The following is a 21,437-nucleotide window of genomic DNA, read 5'->3' as shown; positions in this document are numbered from 1 at the left end:
GACATCCTAAAAAGAAAAGAAACAAAAACAAAAACAAAAACACAACATTCCAGCTGGGGGAGAGACTGACCCTCCCAGGGTTAGCCAATTCTTAGAGATAGTGAGGGACCCAGCCTGGAACATGCTTCTGATATAAAAACTAACTAATGCAGAGCCATATCTCCTCCATCTGTCCTGTAGACCCAAGGAGGCAATATTCTTCTGCCTTAGCCATCCCAGGACCAGGTATCGAGCAGCTAAGGACTGCTCCCATAGCCCAAAGCCCACCAAAATTATTTAAATTAGCCAATGCAAAACTCTTTGGCCTGTCCTGCCTTGCCTTTTCCACTCAAACCCCTATAAAGGTCATGGATCAGATCTTCCTATCACTCCTGTCTTCCGATCACCCTGGTGTCTTTCCCATGTGGCCCCGTGCAGTGTGCTGTGCCTCCTGTTTTGAGGGCCTGTGAGTATCACAAACTGTTTCCCTCAGCCTCAATGCCATCTGCTCTTGTGGCCACACCTGACTGACCATCTCATAAAAGAACGCAAAACCATCTAAAATTGGGATTGGGAAAAGACACGTTTCCATCGTCATTGCAAAAAATACTCCACAAGGGTAAAGAGTATATTGACGTTATAGTCCAGAATGTTTTAGGTAGAAGTAGTTAGTGCCTTTCACTGTGGAGAGGTACCTGGTAACATCGCAAGTGAATGACAGCATGTTCCGCGTCTTCCAGTCTCGAGAGTGTCAGCCAAGGCTGAGCAAGCAGCGGATTGTGGAACAGGCGGTCATAGCTTCTTGCTCTCAGCACGTGGGCCCAGGAAGCTGAGAGGGTCGCCCCAAATGGCTGTGAACATTTATGTAGGGAGAAGATGGCAATGTCTTTCTAAGTATCAAATCTGATATATGCAGATATACCCAGTATAATGGCCAGACTCCTAAGGTCAAAGCTAAGGAGTGGGGGGACACTGGGTGTGCTTGGAAGCAAGCCTAGTGATGCAATTGCAGAAGAAGAGAAGTTCAGCTGAGCTGCTGGAAGACAGTAAAGAGAGAAAAGAGTTACAGTTAATCAGCTTAACAGACACCCAGTGAGAAGCCAAGGGACAATAAGGAGGGGAAAAAACAGAGGCAGTGAATTGAAGAGAAATGAGAACAGGCATCATGTACATACTCAGACAGGTGAACACTCCACATGAAAGGATAATTTGGCTCTAGGTGTGGAGCTAGATCTGGGCTCCAGATTGAGAACAGATAAGGGCCAGATACAATCCTGAGCCTGAAAGGAGACACATCTTAAGTGCTAGGCACTTTATGTCCATGAATCTAATTTTCCCCCAAATTCTGACAACCAGTGATCAGCATCATTCCCATTTTCAGGATGCAGAACTGAAGCTTAACTTGGTGGGTAGATTTAGTCAGGGTCACACAGAGAGTAAATGCTGGGGGGAGGAAAAATAAATACAAGAAATTTTTAAGTTTTTAATTTTAAATTTTTAAGTTTTAAGCCTTAATGAGAGGAGGAACTGTTAGAAACAGAATCAGGATGAAGTAGGTCTTTGGACCTCATCTCAGGGGGAAAAAAGAGAAAATTCAGTCACAACGACTGGGCACAGGTTCAGAGCAGAGCCAACTGCAAGAGGTACAGGCTAAGTCCCATTAGGTGTGTTTTAGAGCCACTTAGGTGCTCTGCGGATCGACCCGTTTCAAGATGGGAAGCAGAGGGGCCCGCATGTAAGGTCAGTGCCCTTAGCTCTAGGGATTGGAGTCATTGACAGCAGGGAAACTTAGGCAAATGATTTCCCTCAAAGCTGATCAATCTCAAGCCCAGAAGCCAGCAAAGATGAGCAGTAGGAAAGCATAAACGAGCTTAAAAGTATATCTCTCCCAGAAAATCAAGGCAAAGATTCAACAAAAAAAGTTTTTCATCTACGCAGAATTCCCGGCAAAAATTGCAAACGTTTGTTCACTTGGAGCTACTCCCCTTCTGCAGTGTCATGTTTGACTCTGGATATCTTGCTTTTTAAGAGAAGTCACTATCATGCTGAAGAAGTGGAACACAGGAAGAAGTGAAGGAGAAGAAAATATCAGAGAAAATATACACTTGCATGTTCAGAACCTTTGCCGAGTACCAACTACACCCCCCTTACTGTGAAGCAGATGTGCTGAGACCATTTCAACATGTCCCTGCTCTTAGTACTTCATAGGCTTGAATGCAGAGATGGGACATCTCTATCCACCGGGAAAGAAAGGAGCTGGCTGTGTGAAACCCCAGGGGGTTGGAGGGGGATCTGGGTTGAGATTTATAGGGAAGCAGGTTTAATATTCACAACAAGAAAAATATTTTTAGTGTTTATGTATTTATTTTGAGAGAGAGAGAGAGAGAGAGCAGGGGAGGGAAGCAGAGCGGGGCAGGGAGAGAGAGAGAGAGAGAGAGAGAGAATCCCAAGCAGGCTCTGCCCGTCAGCACAGAGCACAATGGGGGGCTTTGATCCCACCAATCGTGAGATCATGACTTGAGTGTAAATTAAAAGTCAGACGCTTAACTGACTGGGCCACCCAGGCGCCCCAAGAAGAATATGTTTATTGTTAGTATCTCTAAAAATTGAATGAAAATTAGGACTTGCATTTGGATGATCAGCTTGAAGAATATATAGACATTTCCTGAATTTGTTGGGAGGTTCAACTACATAACTCTGAGGGTCTCTTTTGTTCACGAAGATTTAAAGATTTGCTGTTATGTTATTTTTCATTAACTAGTTAATAACCTCTACTACAATACTATGAGATGAATGGTGGTGAAAGACTGCCCAAGAAGATGAAAAATGAAGTGTCAGAAAGACCTCATCATCCCATTAGAGTAAAGACACTTGAGTCTTCTAATTTGTTTCAGTTATTATAAGCCATATTGTCATGACAATAGGAAAGATCATACCCATGTTTTTTGTTCATGCACTGACTTTTTTATTTTAGCTGTTTTTATTTTCATTGTGTTTTCTAATGTTTATTTATTTACTTTGAGAGAGTGCAAGAGAGAGGGAGAGAGAGAGTGCGCGTGTGCATGTGCAGGGGAGGGGCGGAGACAGAGAGAATCCCAAGTAGGCTTTGTGCAGTCAGCACAGAGACTGATGAGGGGCTCAGTCCCACAAACCGTGAGATCATGATCTGAGCCAAAATCAAGAGTTGGATGCTTAACCAACTGAGCCACCCGGGCGTCCCTAGTTTCATTTTGTATTTCTGTGTATGCCCTAAACTTAAAAATAAACAAACAAACAAACAAACAAAAACTCAAACTCAGGCTGGATCATGGATTTTTCTTAGCAAAAATTTAGAGAAAACCCAGGTTAACAGCTGATAGGGAAGTTTCCAAGGGCCAGAGTTGCTCCTGGATCAATTTACTCTTGTGTTCCAGGGTGCCCCTTAGTCCCACTGTGAGGTTGGGCAGACCATCTCTTGTAGGTGAATCAAATTCGGGTTTTGATGGTCTGGTCTCAGAAGGACCTTATCAGGTTCTTATCATAACCTATCATTCTAGATATATTACTCATACAATGCAAACAAAATAGCGTCTTTGCCTTAATCATTTAGATTTGAGTTGTGGAGTCAGACTGATTTCTCTTTGAATCTCATCTCATGTACCTAGCTAAATTAAGAGCAGTGATTTTACCTCTTTGATCCCCGTCGCTTTAAAAAGGGTGATTAAGAGAATTAAATCAGATAGCATTGTAAAACAGTAGGCGTCCTATAAATGCCAGCAGTTTTCACCTGAAGCTTATCACTTGGACAGACTAGGAGCTTTGCCTCGGCTGATTCGAAGCAGCCACTGTGACGTTGAGAGAGGCAGATGTTTTGATTTTAAGAGATCGACGTGTGAAATATTGATTCGCCTTTATTAAACTATGTATACACAAAAGAATGTCCTGGCCCCATCTCTCTCTTGTTGACCCTCATTGCCCCCCCACGCCAGCCCCACATATCTTCCTTGACCTCCCCTGCCTAGCTGCCCTGCAGAGATTGGGCTCATCAGAGAGGTGAGGCCCGGGGATGGAATGCAGATGTCTGAGAGCCAAAAGGTTCCATATTGCTGGTGAGAAAACCATGTCAGAAGCAGGTCGAGGCTGGTGAAGATTGCCCGGACTACCTCCAATACTGCAACAGTAGTATGCCTTCCTCATTACAAAGCTGCAATTGGCTGGGGTTTTCTCAAGGCTGAGAACAAGAACTATGTTCGTTGGAGTGGAGCCATTTGAGATGCTATGCTGAGCTTAGCTATTAACCCACTATCGCATTTGCATCAGTTTCCCTCCTCCCCAACACGGAGCTAGAAACCATGGTCTCCACGCAGTATGCGCTCCTTATGTGCCAGATGGCATATCAAATGAGATTCAGTGATATCTGACAGACACACATTATTAAAGGCTTCTGAAAAGGAGGCAGAGAGAAGCTAAGTAGATTGGGAGGGTCACACTTCTGCTAAGCAGCCAGTTTGGGCTCTACCTTCAGGATTATGGGCTTTCAGAACCTCCGGGGATATCGTCCCCAGCTCCCTCGGAATGCTCAGAATTATGTCAAGCCTCAGAAACACAAATCAAAGAAGGGGCAGAGGAAAAGGCTTTTAAAAGAAAAGCTTAAGGAGTTTCATCAATAAGATATATTTATGTTTAAACCCATGGCCCTGCATCTCTGCAGGCTTAGAACTTCCAGGTAGACAAACCGCATTATCTCAGCCTCTGTTCCTTCCACCAGTGACACGGAAAGCCGAAGGCATGGAATGTAACAGATGTTATTTACTCCACAGCAACGGTCCAGATTGCAAATCGTAAGACAACAATGAGTAGTAGAAAAACAGTAAAAGTTAGAAAACCCAGGCCTTTTATACCTCATCAGACTTCACTGTTTGAGAAGCTTATTCTTTATCAGAGTTAACTTGTTTGCAGCTTTTTTTTTTTTTTTCTAATGAGTCTTTCCAGCATTTCCATCTATATATTTTTAGGTGTAAGGACACAATGAATTACAAATCAAAGACAGCATATTTTAACACACAGTTTCAAATTCTCCAGGCCACTTCGTTGTCACTTTGGAACGGTGGTAGAGTGACAAAGACATACAGAAGAGATGGTTTTATGAATGACTGTTTCCACAGGAAATTAAAGACTCATCGTTTTCCACTTTGTCCCACGTCAATAAGTAATGTTCAGCTGGCTAAGTCATCACGCTTTTAGTCTCTCTCTCTCTGAATGTTACTTCCCTTAACTGATCTATAAATGGCCCTCACATTCTTAATCTGTTTGGTGCAGCACTCCCCAGAGATTATACGGGAGAAAAAAGAAAAGAAAAAAGACGATTCCCAGCCATGGAACATACAGCAAAAAAGAGTCAAAAGAAACCTCCCAAAGGCACCTATTAGCAGACACACACACAAAAAAGAAGCAACTCAAGATCAGGCAAGCAGTCAGTTGAGGCTTAGGTCACTCTGCCACCCACCCGATGGTCTTACCTCAGTTACAGATAATGAAGGTCAGACCCAAACCCGGTGTCCTTTTCATCTCCTGAGAGCAGTGCAGCTACCCATCTCAAGCTCGCTTCTCTTTGCTCCTTCCTGCTCTCTCTGGAGCCGTCAGCACCTACCGCCATGGAGATGAGAAACCCCACAGGAGAATCTCGCTCTTTTTTGCCTTTCCAGACACATTCACCACACACAAAGGCCAGCGAGTTCTCAGCTCACTCTAGTGAATCGACACTTTCTTTAACCGGTTCCCATGCCTACACGTAGTAGACAGTCTTGCCAATGGTGGCTTACAGAAAACAAGGATCAAGAAGAAATACCCTTCCTCCGCTGCCCATCTACATCTTTGTCTTTTGATCAGACCTTTGTGAGCTGGTTCAACAGCAAGGATCTCCCCCAAATCGCAAAATGGCCCGAGATTGCCCCTAAACCGAAGGCTGGATTTTCTCTCACTATCACCTCCAGGACTCTTACAGCTTCTTCCAAGGGTGTTCTTTGTGGGTGTAGGTGTTCTCTCGTCGCAGTAAAGACTTTTCTGTGCAAACACACACCCTGTCTATGTAATCCTACACCTAAAGCAAACAGCCTCTTGCCCAACATCATTTCATTTGGGTTCCAAGGAAGTGTGTGCCCCTAGAAGACCACTGACATCCTCAGTAGTGGTTCCAAGGACAAAGTGTAAATCTTTTTCTGAGCAACCTGTTTTGTTTTCTGGCGTGTTGGTTTGCTTCTTGTACGTCTAGGATAAGGGAGGGAATACGCTTCTTACTCAATGTCCATTTTTGCCTATAGAGAAGTCTTGTAATTTGGAACGAGCTAGTCATGAAAATGCGGACATTTACAAGAAATCGAGTGAATATTGGTGCTGTTTCCGGAGACGATGGAACTGAGAGAGAAGGAATTTTGAAGTTGAGGTTTTCTTGTGGTAATTGGAGATGCTCTCTGGCAACCAAATGAAAATGGCGGGTAGACAATACATTACTCTGGAGTTGAGGGGAGACATCCAGAATGGAGATCTAAGATTGGAAGTTACCAGTACATGTATAGCCGCGAACATGGGTGAGACCGGACAAGAGGTGAGAATAGTTAGAAAAGAAAGGGGTTCCAGTGATTAAGCTCTGGGGCAGCCTCTCCGAATTGAAGTTGGGAAAATTAAGAAGATCATACAAAGGAGACTGAGAAGGTGAACTATTTGAAGTAAAAGGAAACCTTGAGATGTGGTCTGACGTGAAGACAATGTAATAAGAACAAGGGAATCAATTATCTGTGTCAGAGATTAATGATGGTGAGAATGAGAACTAAGAGTTGACCCTTAGTGGGGTGCCTGAGTGGCTTAGCCAATTGAGCATCTGACTCTTGATTTCAGCTCAGGTCATGATCCCAGGGTCGTGTGATGGAGCCCTACATTGGGCTCTGTGCTGAGCATGCAGCCTGCTTAAGATTTTTCCTCTATCTACCCCTTTCCTTCTCCCCTACTCACTCTTTCTCAAAAAAAAAAAAAAAAAAAAGAGTTGACCATTGGATGTAGCAATGTGATGTCACTGGTGACTCTGATGAAAGACGTCTCACTAGCATTCTGGAGCCAAACGCTTGATTAGACTGGGAACAAGTGGAAACAGGACAGGAGGAAGTGGAGACTTGTATGTATCCCATCTGGAGTAGAAAAATGCTGTGATGGATAGGAAGGAGGGTAGGGGGGATTTATTTTTCAGGAGGAGTTTCTATTTTCTCTTGGAATATGGGAGATGTTAGTTATAATAAGATGTTGCCAACTTATTGGCTTTTTAATAAAGGAAATGTCCTACCATTAGTCCTGTGTGTCATTTCCATTATAAGTTAAGTATTTTGAGGAGACTTGAAGAAGGTGTCCAACCTGTTTGATCTCAGAGTTTCATTACAAAACCATAGGGAGAGAAGAGAATACTATTATTGGATCAGTAACTGGGTCTGCTTTGTGCATGATGTAATACTAACCACCAATTCCACCTAACTGGATGAAAAGCAAATAATTTAATCAGGTGTTTTCTTTCAATATTTTCTTTCTTATTTTTTCCTACATTCTGTAAAATACTTTGCTTAATTTCATCTTAAATAAAAACTGCTTTTATAATGGTGTAAAATGATATAAATAAACCGCAGGAAACATAAGCCCCACATTAATAACTATTCAGTGAACATTAACCAAAATAATCCTAACATTGATCTACAGCTTATCGTAGTTTAATCCTACTTGCTCACCTAGGACATCGCTTGGTATACAGTTTATGTTTCATACTTTATTCTTTAAAAAAATTAATGCATTCTTTTAAGATGATGTGGTACATGATGGAATATTACTCAGCCATAAAAAAGGATGAAATCTTGCCATGTGCAATGACATGGACAGAGCTAGAGAGTAGAATGCTAAGCTAAACAAATCAGTCAGAGAAAGAGAAATACCATATGATTTCAGTCATATGTGGAATTTAAGGAACAATGAGGATAGGGTGAAAAAAGAGAGAGAAGGGCCAACCAAGAAACAGACTAGAACAAAGTAATGGTTACCCGAGGGGAGGTGGGTGGGGAGTGGGTTAAATAAGTGATGGGGATGAAGGGGGGGCTCTAGTCCTGATGAGTACAGGGTGATGTATGGAAGCACTGAATCACTATATTGTCCATCTGAAACTAATATTACACTGTATGTTAACTAACTGGAATTTAAATAAAAACTTAAAAAAAATTAATGGATGAGTAACAAGAAATCTGCTATTAGAACAATTTTCCGTAAGAGTCACATTTGTTTTAAGGCTAAATTATGAAACTGTGTCCTTTATAAACTATTCAAACTTCTGAGAAGAGAAGAGAAAATATAAGACATATAAATTGAGTCTACTTAAACTGACGGACTAATAGGTTAATAATAGATTTAATTTTATATGCATATAGTTTTTATATAGCTTTATATAATACTGTTGAAGAGGGTCATAGACTTTCCTCAACAGAATTATTTTAAATGTGTAGAATACCCTGGAACTGGGTTTCTCAGCCTTGACATTTGAGCCAGGTAATTCTTTGTTGTGGGAGGATGTTCCGCGCTTACAGTGTGTTTAGCAACATTCCTAAACTGTGTCCACTAGATGCCAATATGACTCCAACGCCCAGTGTGACAGTTAATAATGTGTCTAGACATTGTCAGATGTCCCCTGGGGTGGGGGGGAACCACCTCTGGGTTGAGTGAGAATCACTGTCTTAGACTCAAAGAACCGGGTAGATGAGTTTTACTCTTAGTTAATGGAATCTCTAAGAGAATATGCACTCAAAAAAACATGTGATTGTCATTTCTTTCACAATAGATGTGAATGCTTTAAGGAGAAGGTACATATATAAAATGTGTATGAAAGGATGCAGTGTTTTTTAACACCGACTTTAATAAGGGTCTGACGCAACACTTGTGAAAATACATGTTCACAAGAAGAAAGGCGGACTTCAGGAAAATGGGTAGGAATAAAACACATTTTCACAGAAGAATGAGTGCTAACATTGGTTTACAGAAAATCATACTAAGATTGGTTCAATTTGTTACCTTTAAAGTAAGAGGCAACATACTGATCAGAGCTGAGATTTGGAACACTGTTGATTAGAAACTGTCTCTAGCTACTTTGTTAGGCACTCTGTGCCTCAGTACCCTCATCTGTAAATGAAAGATAACAAACATATCTATTTCGTGTAGCTCTCAGGAGATGTAAATAAGTTAATATTTGTAAAGCACTTTAAAAGTATCAGACAATAATATCTGCATCGCTATGTTGTTACCTAACAGCCCGACTGGGGACGTATGAAGAGAGAGGCATGTGGGTTGGTGGATGAGTGCACGTTTCCGGCTGATGACTAATCAAATAAAATATGGAAAGCTTTGGAGGAAGCTGCATGGCTGAAGGAATGGGCAGAGAAGTTATAGGGAAGCTTAAAGACGTGCAAATGAGAGGCTTTGGTCTTGGAGAAAACCATGCTGGAGCTGCAAACTAATGATAATCATGATAATCCATATGATGATCTAACTGACTGATTCAGTAAGGACATGTGAAACAGGGAAGAAAAAGTCTAACTTTTATGTGATCCATTATAGACCGTAGGTAAAGGACAGAATGGTTTATTTTAAATGGGCTTTCCATACTCAGTGGGCAACTGTAGGCTGTTTCCTACAGCCTCAGCCCCTGCTGCAACCATGCCTTCAGATAGACCCAAACACTTTTCACAGGTGCCACTTTTGCTCGCCGGAGGGCTTCCTGTTATTCTAACTCTCGCTACCATAGGATACAAAGTGCTTGAAGTCCTTGATGCTAAAGAGTGTGTTCCTCTCCCACTATTTATGATCCTAAAATTACATGAAACCCATTGACTTACTTTCTTCTCTTTGGCCAAACTGTGCTAAAGTAAAGCATCCTAACAGTTTTGGAATCAGAAATAAATCGGTGTAAGCTGGTTAGCATGTACTTACTCTCAAATTAGCAATAATAATTCATTTTTTTAGAAAACTGAACATGAGGTTTAATAAGGTTTCTGTTTGGGTCATTTTTTTTTTTCTGAATTTGAAGGAATTATTTTTCCAGCTGGTTGTTGTATCAGCTACAAACACACACGTTAGCCAGCAAAGACCCCCTGAGAACTGCCAAAATGCCTGCGTCAAATACTGTCAGGAGGATTCAACTCAAAATATGAATCTTCGAGAAGGCATTGACGCAACAAGAAATCATTGCTTGAGTCCTTCCAAATCCCCTCAAGTTGGCCTTCAGTCTCAGGCCATTTTCATTGACAGGGACCTCACTGAGCCCACACATTTTCTGTTCCTGTTTTATGATGATTCATTGCTGCCAATGAGGAAGTCCTTCCTTGAGCTCAGATAAAAATGTGTCTCCCTGTAGCTTTCCCAAGACTTTCCGGTCCTCATGCTGTGCCTCAGAAAAACAAGCCTTGTACCACTTCCAAGGGCAAGTTCTTCAGACAATATAAGATAAGAATCTTATAGTTGCTTCTTTCTAATTCAGTCTTCACCTCTTGGAGTGAAAAATCTCCAAAGCCTCCAATTATTGCTGATCTGCATAGTGATCATTTAAGTTGTCACCTTTGAAAGTGTAAAAGGTAGGGACAAATGCTAAAACGATGAGTCACTAGGCCTGTCAACCAGGACTGCTGAGACATTTAGTCAACTTACTTATGAGCGGTGATGTGCTGGTAAATTTTAATAGGCTCTCTGAGGGGAAAAAAAAAGTACAGACTGGTAGAGTTTGCCAATTTCTGTAGTATATATACTCCAACCATGTGATGTCGTAGAATGTGAAGTTGGTAAGAGGTGGGCACCATTGGCTCTCCTGAGTCGGTATGAGCTGCTCCCACAGAGCACTGTGTGATGACCCAGGTTTTAGTATCTGCTCTGCATCCTGGTTCCTCCCCTCTGAAGGTCTCTTTTACTATGTGGCATATTTTAATTCATAATTACTGAAGTGTGTTGTTTTGACCAGCCCAGAATCAGTCCAGATTCGGCCCAGAATCACTCCAGACTCCACCCGAAATTCTACTTCAAAGCTCTAATTCCATCAGAATGCAACATCAAAGTGTCTATGAATGGGGGGAATATACCATGTCACAGAGCAACCCTCTGGCTTCTAATATTTGGGTCAGAACAGAAAAATTGGCATTTGCCCTGGAAATGAAGCAAAGTAGTGGAAATAAAGCTGAAAATAAAACCAACTGCAAAGTTGATATATTAGGGCACATTCTCATTCAATTATATATACACCATTAAGCAATTATTATATACCACTAAGCCTAATTATATACACCACTAAATTGTTTTGTTAATGGAATGGAAAAAAAAACTGGATTAAAAACTGCCGGCTTGTTAAGAGGGATACTGCAAAACATGATTTAAAGTTTTAAATGTTTCCCTATAATTCAGCAAGCATGTATTAAGTCCTTAGCATGCATTAAGGAAACTCTATAAATATTCAACTTAAAACTCTACAGTGAATAAACTTGTTTTCATGTTTAGCCTTTTTTTTCACTCTTGGATAGGCTCCTACTTTCTTAAAAGCCATGGGTATGTTTGTTTTTGTTCTTCAGTGAATCCACTCTGCAGTAGTTACTTGTGAGTCACATTTCCCCAAGGGTGTAATTTACACCCTTACTCTATTCATCCTGCATGCAACTGGTTGGGACAAATGGTGTTAGCACTGAATAAGCATTAGCAGGAAAAATAAAACTGCTTATTTGGCTCCATCATGGGATCTGCAAGAGTCAGAAATCCATCGGGGAAGGAGGGGAAGGGAAAGGAACAGTTGTGTACTGGAGGGATGGGAAGCAGTCCAGGATGATTCCAAGGAAAGAATGAAGCTGCGATTGAGCCTATAGATGGGTCACAAGAAGCTTGGGACTGTATTCGCTGGTTGAGTGAAGGGTAGTGGGGAGAGGAGATGGAATTAGAGATTTAAAGAGAATGGAAAAACATTTGAAATAGGTACAGTAGGGAAGTTGAAACATATGTTATGTGGGGTTGTATTGAGGGTCCCCGTTGTCGTTGACATTTGTCAAGAATCTAATATCAGGGGTGCCTGGGTGGCTGGGTCAGTGAAGCATCCAACTCTTGATTTCGACTCAGGTCATGACCTCGCAGTTTGTGAGTTTGAGCCCCGCATCGGGCTCTGCCCTGACTGTGTATTCTCATTTTCTTTCTCTCTCTCTCTCTCTCTCTCTCTCTCTCTCTCTCTCTCTCTCTCCCTCCCTCCCTCTCTCAAAAATATATAAATGAACTTTAAAAAAAAGAATCTAATATCATATGTGCATTCACAATACACAAAAAGTGTTTTGGATGCTCCCAATAGATTATCCTACTTCCCTGTAATGACCTGCTTCTCTAATGTCTAATGAAACCCACCAAACACAACAAACGCTTTCTGACTGAAGAATTTTAACAAGGTTAACTCATTCCCTTCTTTGTTTCCCGATTGGCCACTGAATGGCGTTTGTGACAAAAACAGTGAAATTTCCACAGATATTTGCCCTGAAAACAATGGCGGGAGACGCCACCTCTACCTCAAATAGATCCTAGACGTCGGTGAGGGGATGGGAGCGCAGAGGCAACGTGATCCATACTGTCCTTGTGAGGAATTCCAAAAGTTAGTCAAGGAACCAACCCCAGTGAGGTCATGTCTCATTTGGGATTAAGTGGCTAACCCTGATTCCGTGATCATATTAAGAAAAATGCACAGCGGCGCCTGGGTGGCTCAGTGGGTAAAGCGTCCAACTTCAGCCCAGGTTATGATCTCACAGTTTGTGAGTTCGAGCCCCATGTCGGGCTCTGTGCTGACAGCTCAGAGCCTGGAGCCTGCTTCCGATTCTGTGTCTTCCTCTCTCTCTGCTCCTCCCCCACTCATGCTATCTCTCTCTCTCTCTCAAAAATAAATAAACATGAAAATTTTTTTTAATTAAAAAAAAAGAAAAAAACCAGAAAAATGCACATAAAGTGCCCAGGAATTATTCCTTTGTTTGATTCAGAAATGAAACGTGCACACATCATGTCTGCAAAATGAACATTTCACTGTGGCAAGTGCCTTCCTTTGATGGTGAGGGGATGTAAGAGAGAACAGGCAATGTGCTACCTTCTTCGGCTGGCTGTGCCGTGGGCCTTCCTGTACCTCTGGGCTTATGTATATACATGTAGTTTTGTCTACAGTCTAAAAAGCAACATTTATATCCAAAAATCTTAACCGAGTTACTAGCTATAACCTGCCCAACCAGTGGAGGCCGTTGAGAATGCAAAGGTCAAAACCATCCCTGCTTGTCTCATGCCAAGTCATCTCAGCTCTGAGGGACGTGGTTTTTAATACAGCAGAAGGTGTACATCACTTGAGTTATGAAAACAACCGCCTTCATTCCCCACATGACGTAACACATCTACTGTCTTGTAACCGGGCTGATCTGCTACCTAGTACCATCTGAAGAGTTAACAACTTGCCAGCAATTTCCAAGTATTTGCTTGAAATGTTCTGTGTCCTCACGTAAGGTATAAAAAAGACTGTTCACTGGAAATACGAACATCTATTTTGATATAATAATATCAAATACATTAATATGTATTTATTTTATTGTTACAAGATATAATAATAGGGTAACCATTTTACAGAAACGATGTTTTAATTCTGAAGCAGCCCATATGGCGGGTGCTAATGTTACTAGCAATTTTTAAATAAGCGAACTTAAACTTAGTATGTTAAAAGACTCTCCTCAGAGTCCCATGAGGAGTAAAACTTATTGGCAGGATTAGAATCAAAATCTTGTAATATCAAAGACTACACACTTTGCAGTTAATAAAGGCAAAATCGGCCTTCTCCAGGATAGAGAGCCAGTTTGAACCAACCACAGGAAATGTCCATTACACCTGAGTAGTTCCCCAGAGAAAACGACCACCCAAACCAGACTGTATGCAAGAGACTCCCAAGCAGTAGGACATTTGCTGTAATGACTTAGAAGTAAGATTGAGTAATACAAATGCCAAATCATCACAGATCTGAGCTAGGTCAAAGGGATCTTGACCCATGCTTGAACCAACTGTAACAATTTTTCTGGCTTTCAGAATTATTGCCACTACACTTAGTACCCAGTGGCCCTAAATGATTTTTTTTATTTTTTTTCAACGTTTTTTATTTATTTTTGAGACAGAGAGAGACAGAGCATGAACGGGGGAGGGGCAGAGAGAGAGGGAGACACAGAATCGGAAACAGGCTCCAGGCTCCGAGCCATCAGCCCAGAGCCTGACGCGGGGCTCCAACTCACGGACCGCGAGATCGTGACCTGGCTGAAGTCGGACGCTTAACCGACTGCGCCACCCAGGCGCCCCCCTAAATGATTTTCTAAATGTGGGCAAAGCTCGTCTTGCCATTTAAAGGTTTCTGTATAGAAATTATAATAGAGATCGTAGAAATAAACAAAGACTACCCAAAAGAGAACAAGCAAGGGAGTCAGCCATCATCACTTGGGTTTGGCAGAGACCCAAAGAGAAGCAAGAAAGCAGGGATGCTTTATAGTGAAAAAAGGGAAAGCTTCAGGTATGATCAGAGGCTATTGACCTGGGAAGCTGGAATATAGTTAACTAGAAATGGGAATTCTCTGTGATTGGTTGGGTTCTCACTTAGAAGCAGGGAGAAGAATTGGGAATTTGGAAGTCAATGACCAAGTCTTGACCATTTGGGGCTCACTGTTCCACACTGGGGTTTGTCACCTGACTATTTGTTATAAAGGCTATGGGTCAGAGTTGTATTGTCCTAATGGTCTTGGCCACTGCCCATTTGTATATCCAGCCTCCCAAAACAAACACCACAATACGGTGGTAAATAAAATGCGGGACACTACTTGAATAAATATGCTTCTTGAAACTATTGCCTCCTCACCAGTACTTACAAATTGGATCATCTATGAATAAAACTCCCCAAATAAAGTATTCAGACTCCTCCATTAGAGGACTCAAAAGAGAAACATGCATTTAATCACTCATTTTTTTTAGGGCAGCTTGGCTTTCTTAGAAATCTAATTATCTATTAGCTAATATATTAAAACCGGATTGATTTAATTATAACTGAATCACTCTGATCTTAATGAAAGCTATTTTAACAAATACTCAATGATTTTTTTCTGTGGAGAAATTACATGACCTTGCAGTATAGGATCTTGAGATCCAACACCTCCTCCCATCTCTCAGGACTGGTAAATTCTAGCCTGATGGATGCATCATGTTCTTGGACACATGACAGTTTACCCACTTTTTTTTTTGTTTTTAGCTTTTATTTATTCTTGAGAGAGAGACAGAGACAAAGACAAGAGAGGGGGATACAGAATCTGAAGCAGGCCCCAGGCTCTGAGCTGTCAGCACAGAGTCGGGTGCGGGGCTTGAACTCACGAACTGCGAGATCATGACCTGAGCCGAAGGGGGGACATTTAACCAACTGAGCCACCCAGGCGTTCCTACATTTTACCCACTTTGTATTTACTTTCAAGTGTGACTCTATTTTAATAGTCCAAATTTATTTTAAACCTTGGGGGTGGGGGGCACAGTGTATAATACATTTCAGCCTTGTTATATCGACTAAGTCAAATTTGTTTTAGCTACAAAAAGTAAGGTAGATGTATTTTACCATTTTCCCCACCTTTTCTGTTGGCTCTGTTTCTCTGGTCTTACATCAGTGGCTAAGAAAGGGCCATGGATGGGTGTGGTAATTTGAATATTTTGCCAGCCCATTCTTTCGGTCTAGATGGCGTCTGTGTATACAATGCACACTTTTGCTAAGTGTGAACAATGCAAGTTCTTTCGATTTCTGCCACGTTTTCAAAATCACAAATGCCAACACTCACGAATCAATCGTCTTTTCAGCTTGTGGATGTCTCCTTTCGCAGAAAGATTCATTTGACAGTCTCACCATTCCGCCCTGCCCTGTTTGAAAATATTGCAATCGCTGCCCTGAAAATAAGGACCAAAAAAAGACAAGCTTGGCCAAAATAGCTGAGTCAGTTATTCCATGCAGACGCTCCTTGAAGGTTACTTTTATTTTCACTTTGATTTTTTCCAAAGCCTTAAGTAAATGCAAATGTTACTATTGTTCTTTCTCTTTAGGCTAGGAAATCTGGAAAATATAGAGGAAGCTTCAGAACACAGGGCTGTCTGGGGCGCAAGAGAAATTATGGAAGAAAATCTGAGTCATGAGGCTGTGGCGTCAATACCCAAGTACCCAAACTTTCTCCATGTTTGTAGGATAGCTATTTCTCAGAATACTTCATGTCTTTCACCTTTCCTCAACCCACAGCTACTTGTTCCTTTCATTTTGCCCTTTTTCTTTGTCCTTTCCTTTCCTCTTTGTGAAATATGGTCTTCCACTTTGTTTATTATCAGCAGTAAGGTTGCCTGCTTACTGACAAATCATCAAATTCCGATAGTTGCAACAAATTACAAAAGAAAGGTGGGGCTGTGCCTCTTCAAAGGGGTGAAAGATTCAAAGCAAGAAGTAGAAAAAATAAGTGCTTCCCTCTAGTATTATCTAACCATTTTATAATGGCCAACATAAACTAAAAGCGCAGTAATGGAAAGAATTATCATACATTTTTTTTTTTAAATATAAAAGGAGGCTCCTGGGTGACTCAGTCGATTAAGTGTCAAACTTCAGCTCAGGTCATTCATGATCTCGCAGTTCGTGGATTCAAGCCCCGCGTCGGGCTCTGTGCTGACAGCTCAGAGCCTGGCGCCTGCTTTGGATTCCGTGTCTCCCTCTCTCTCTCTCTGCCCCTTTCCCACTTACGCTCTGTCTCTCTCTGTCTCTCTCAAAAATAAATAAACAGTAAAAAAATTGTAAATAAAAGAAAGAATTGTAAGAAAAAGAAAGGAAGGTCATCCTTCATTTCATTGTATTTCTCTCCTCTTTTCTGAGGCAAGAGTGGAGTCTCAGTTTTCTGCCATCATTGTCTGTTATGGGTTGAGTTGTCTCTTCCCAAAAAGGTATTTTGAAGTCCTAACCTCTGGCACCTGTGATTGTGATCTTACTTGAAATAGGGACTTTGCAGATGTGGTCAAGTTAAAATGAAGTCATTAGCGTGGGCCCTAGTCCAATATAACTGGTGTCCTTCTGAGAAGAAGGACCATACAAACAGGGAGAAGAGTGCCATGTGAAGACAGAGGTAGACGTTGGGGTAGCATTGCCATAAGAAAGGAGCCTCGGGCTACCACAAGATGAGGAAGCAAAGAAGGTTCCTCCCCTAGAGGCTGTGGCAGGAGGGTAACCTTGATTTTAAGACGTCCAGCTTCCCAAACTGTGAGAGAATAAATTTTTGTTTTATTTTTTTTAATGTTTATTTATTTTTGAGACAGACAGAGACAGAGTGTGAGCATGGGAGGGGCAGGAAGAGGGGGAGACACAGAATCCGAAACAGGCTCCAGGCTCTGAGCTGTCAGCACAGAGCCCAATGCGGGGCTCGAACCCATGGATGCCAGATTATGACCCGAACCAAAGTTGGACGCTTAACCAACTGAGCCACCCAGGTGCCCCGTATGTTTTTGTTTTAAACCACCCTGTTACAGCAGCCTGAAAAAACTCATACAATTTCCATACTTGCATTTGAAAGGTTATTTTACACCTTTTAGGATTTTCCTCCATCTGTTCCTTTGTCTCTGAGCGACCTTCTACCACCTTCCAGCTTTTGCATTGATGGACTGGTAAGTCACTCAATTCTTTCTGACCATAAAACCAGCCGCCCGACATAACTCAGGTTCTGAGTTTGTTTTCCAGCAATGTCATTGTCGATATTAAGCTTACTGTCTGGTTGAGAGGTGATGGAAGTCTTAAAAAGTTGCTCTTCAACTTGACATGACACCTACAGATCACTAGCCATCTATTTCCTGGGGGGATGAGTCTGCTTATGCAGTTTCTTCCATCATGGTGAATACACAGGCTAAAGAGAACAAGTGAACTTTTGAAAGATATCGTTTAAGTCATTTTGATTCTATATGAAAACTGAGACTTATAAAACAATTAAAACGAAGTCCCAAACATTAGCAACCTGCTATGCTTCACCTAAATGTGTTTTTAGAAAGACATTTAGGATTCTTTTATTTATGGCATAGACCGCATTTTAGACTTTTTGGTATTGTAGAAAACCTGTTTTCCTGGCCCTAGGAATGAGGCTTTGCTTAAACAGTACAAGTGACCAGCCCTCCTACCTGCCTCAAATTACCCTCTCACGCTGGCCATTGTAGTGTTTGACATGTTAATGTTATTCACTCTGCAAGCCTGGCACCTAAGAGTCTCAAATTAAATGTAAATATTACATGAGAAGTGTCTCTTCACCAAGTATGATTCAAGAGTATAGGCTAATATCAAGCAGACAGGGGCACTTGGGTGGCTCAGTTGGTTAAGCAGCTGACTTCGGCTCAGGTCATGATCTCGTGGTCTGTGAGCTCGAGCCACGTCAGGCTCTGTGCTGACAGCTCAGAGGCCTGGAGCCTGCTTCGGATACTGTGTCTCCTTCTCTCTCTGCCCCTCCCCCGGCCCCACGCTCTGTCTCTCCCTCTCTCTGTCTCTGTCTCTGTCTCTCCCCCCTCCCTCAAAAAAATAAATAAACATTTAAAAAGATTTTTAAAAAGAAATAAAATCAAGCAAAGAAGTCCCTATGTGTCTCATAAAGCCCTACATGGGTAATAACAGCAAACTAAAAACCTACCAGGAGTAATAACAAAGCACTAGGCCAGTAACCAATAGCACAGATAAAATTAAAGCATCAGAAGGAGGAAGTATGTGTGCACGCACATGCGTGTGTGTGTGTGTGTGTGTGTGCGCGCGCGCGCGTGCGTTGGGGGATAGGAAAGGGTACTGCTGGGAAAGAGGGCTCCAAATAAAAGAATGCATATTTATAATTTGTTTACAGTGTGTCCTATCAAGGAACGGATTCTATTCTGTATCATTTCTAAGCCTAACATTTTATTCTTTGCCTCAAAGAAATACATGCTCTTTGTTAGGCCTTCCTCTGCTTCCTATATTAAAGGCAGGTAACAGGTTGTTTGCAAATTTATGATTTCTAAGGCATGATGCCAATCCACAAGAAGTTAGTAAGGTATTTAGATGACAAGATAGAACAAACAGAAAATTACCGCTTAAAGTGTATTCGTATTTCAGTTTTACTTTGGTTAACAGTCAGATGAGTGGGAAAGGATCATGGATAAAGGTCAAGTAAGTAGACGAGGAAACAGGGACTCCTGGGTGGCTTAGTCAGTTAAGCGTCCAACTCTTGATTTTGGCTCAGGTCATGATCTCATGGTGTGTGGGTTCGAGCCCCATTGTCAGCTCAGAGCCTGCTTGGGATTCTCTCTCTCTCTCCCCATCTCTCAGCCCCTCCCCCGCTCATGCTAGCTCTCTCTCTCTCAAAATAAATAAATCAGCTTTAGAAAAAAGAACAGAAAACAGAAACTACCAAGGTATAAAAGGGGGCAGGCTTCTTGTTGGTTTAATTCAAATTCATCTGGTAAGGTGTCATGCAAAGTCGATTTGGCTAGCTCTTTGAGAGAAATGCCTGGGTAAATGAGACTCAAAGGGAAAAGATTTATGTTCTCCAGATGGAAGCAAAGAACCCAGCATTTTTGTAAAGCAAGAAAGCTGGATTCATAAAAGGGAAGTGGTGGCCGAAAACTCCAAAACATCATGTTGGGACCCAAATGGCAAAGCTTCTACCTGCCTAGCTAAGGACTCTGAATCCTGTCATTTGTTCGTTTTCTTTTTTTAGTAGCCATATGTCTCCTCAAGAATATTTCCAAACGAGGTTATGGTTACATTTCTGGCAATCGAGGCAAATAGCCAATAGGTGACACTGCCATTTTTCAGGTGTTCTGCTTGAGAAATTTAGCAAAATTATGGAATACTTTGCACATTCCTGATCACCTAAGTGGATGAATCACAGTTTATTGAAGAGAGACTCTAGAATTTGACAATTCCAAATGACTGCCACAGACTCGTAGGTATCTTTAGCATATTAATACGCTAAAAGCTCCCAGTGAGTTCAGCTCAGTCTGTAAGTAGGGTTATGTACCTAAATTAGGTCCATAATTCAGCTCAGAAAGAAAAAAGACCTGGGAAAATAACCTTCAAGTGTTTTCATTAACCTCAATTACCCATATAATGTGTGCATTTTTGTCCAGCCAAAGTGTAACAAAGATGATCTGTTTTCTACCAGCCAAAAGTTGGGGAGAAGGCACACAGTGTTTTTAGGTAGACTTTCCCCCTTATCTTAGAGCTTTCAAGCCTAGAATTTTCTTTCAAGGGAAAAAAAAAAAGAACAATTACCCCATTCAACTATAAAATCACTGTGATCAGCCTTTCCACCTTTCCACCGCTGACCCTTCTGACAGAAGCAGAAACAGCAGGTTCTGCCTGGCTTGAGTTGCCCTGTTTTACCAGCACAAATACTTTGGCAGGAAGGTAAGTATGTGATTAAATGCAAGGTGGAGCCTAAAAATATAAATGTCGAGCAAATGATTGAACAGCTTTTTTTTTGCGGTGCAATGAGACAGCTGAGGCTGAACCGAAGTGGCCACCACCGGTTCCCCTCAAGATGTCCTGGCCATAAACATCAGTGCATCAGGGCTAGACCCAGCGATGGGAGCAGTTATTGCGAAGGTCATGATGTGTTAGCGTATCATCTTGCACCTTTGTCTCAAGAGTGTTGTAACTAGAGATTCTGAACACAGTTAGTCAGAGCCCTGTGTTCTCTGTAAATACTGGAGTAACTAGCTTTTAATCTTTTTATCGACATGCAGAGTTGGTAAACAGAGATATGGAAACCGTCCGAAATAATGTTACATGCACTTATAAGTCTAGTTTATAGCTGAATATTTCCCCTTCTTCGCGGCAAGTTAAGCTGATTTATTAGTGTGCCCTCTGGTTATAGACTACCCCAATTATGGAAACCCCGTGGTTTTTACACCTTAGTAACATAAGGGCTTTTTAAGTTTTTGGTTTTTGTTTTTCTCACTGTCTCCCTCAAGTTAGGAATCCCACCTTTGGGAACTAAAATAAGCAAAAAAAAAAATTTTATATATATATATATATATATATATATATATATATATATATATATATATATATGGCTTTGAGTGATTGTTTCTCTTCAAACTTCAGGAACCTGGGGCACACAGAGAATTAAACTGCAGGCAGGCAGCCACTGCCCCCTTCCTGGTAGTTAAAACTCATGTACAAATTATGGAAGACTCTTAATTCCATCTAAAACCAAAAACTCAGGTGGCCAGTTGATGTGGCTTAAAGACCCCAATTTTTGTTGCAGAACGCCTCCTATCTAACCCTTTCTCCCATAAACAAAGTCAAAGAAATGAGACAGGGATGACCCTTCGCGTGCAACATAGCACCTGGCATGTGGGAGATAGTGAACAAG

At 41.6% G+C, this 21,437-nt stretch overlaps 1 protein-coding gene across 15 annotated transcripts in view; it reads right to left on the bottom strand.

Moving 5' to 3' along the window:
* Positions 1-21,437, bottom strand: part of KCNJ16 (potassium inwardly rectifying channel subfamily J member 16) — a 78,423-nt gene that overhangs the window by 42,586 nt on the left and 14,400 nt on the right. For 4 of the 15 annotated variants that reach the window (XR_008293929.1, XR_008293928.1, XR_008293930.1 and 1 more), the window contains exon 1: positions 15,867-16,807. The exons of 4 other annotated variants lie outside the window; for them this stretch is intronic. The gene's annotated coding sequence lies outside the window, so the exon portion shown is untranslated. Of the gene's footprint in view, positions 1-674; positions 2,309-5,477; positions 7,159-15,866; positions 16,808-21,437 lie in introns of those variants that run through there. 7 more of the 15 variants (XM_053211441.1, XM_053211444.1, XM_027047837.2 and 4 more) reach the window with 4 other exon arrangements.

The sequence above is a fragment of the Acinonyx jubatus genome, chromosome E1 (assembly GCF_027475565.1).
Source record: "Acinonyx jubatus isolate Ajub_Pintada_27869175 chromosome E1, VMU_Ajub_asm_v1.0, whole genome shotgun sequence".
Lineage (NCBI taxonomy): Eukaryota > Metazoa > Chordata > Mammalia > Carnivora > Felidae > Acinonyx > Acinonyx jubatus.
Note: the sequence above shows the minus strand (reverse complement) of the source record. Positions and strands in the feature narration are given on the sequence as shown.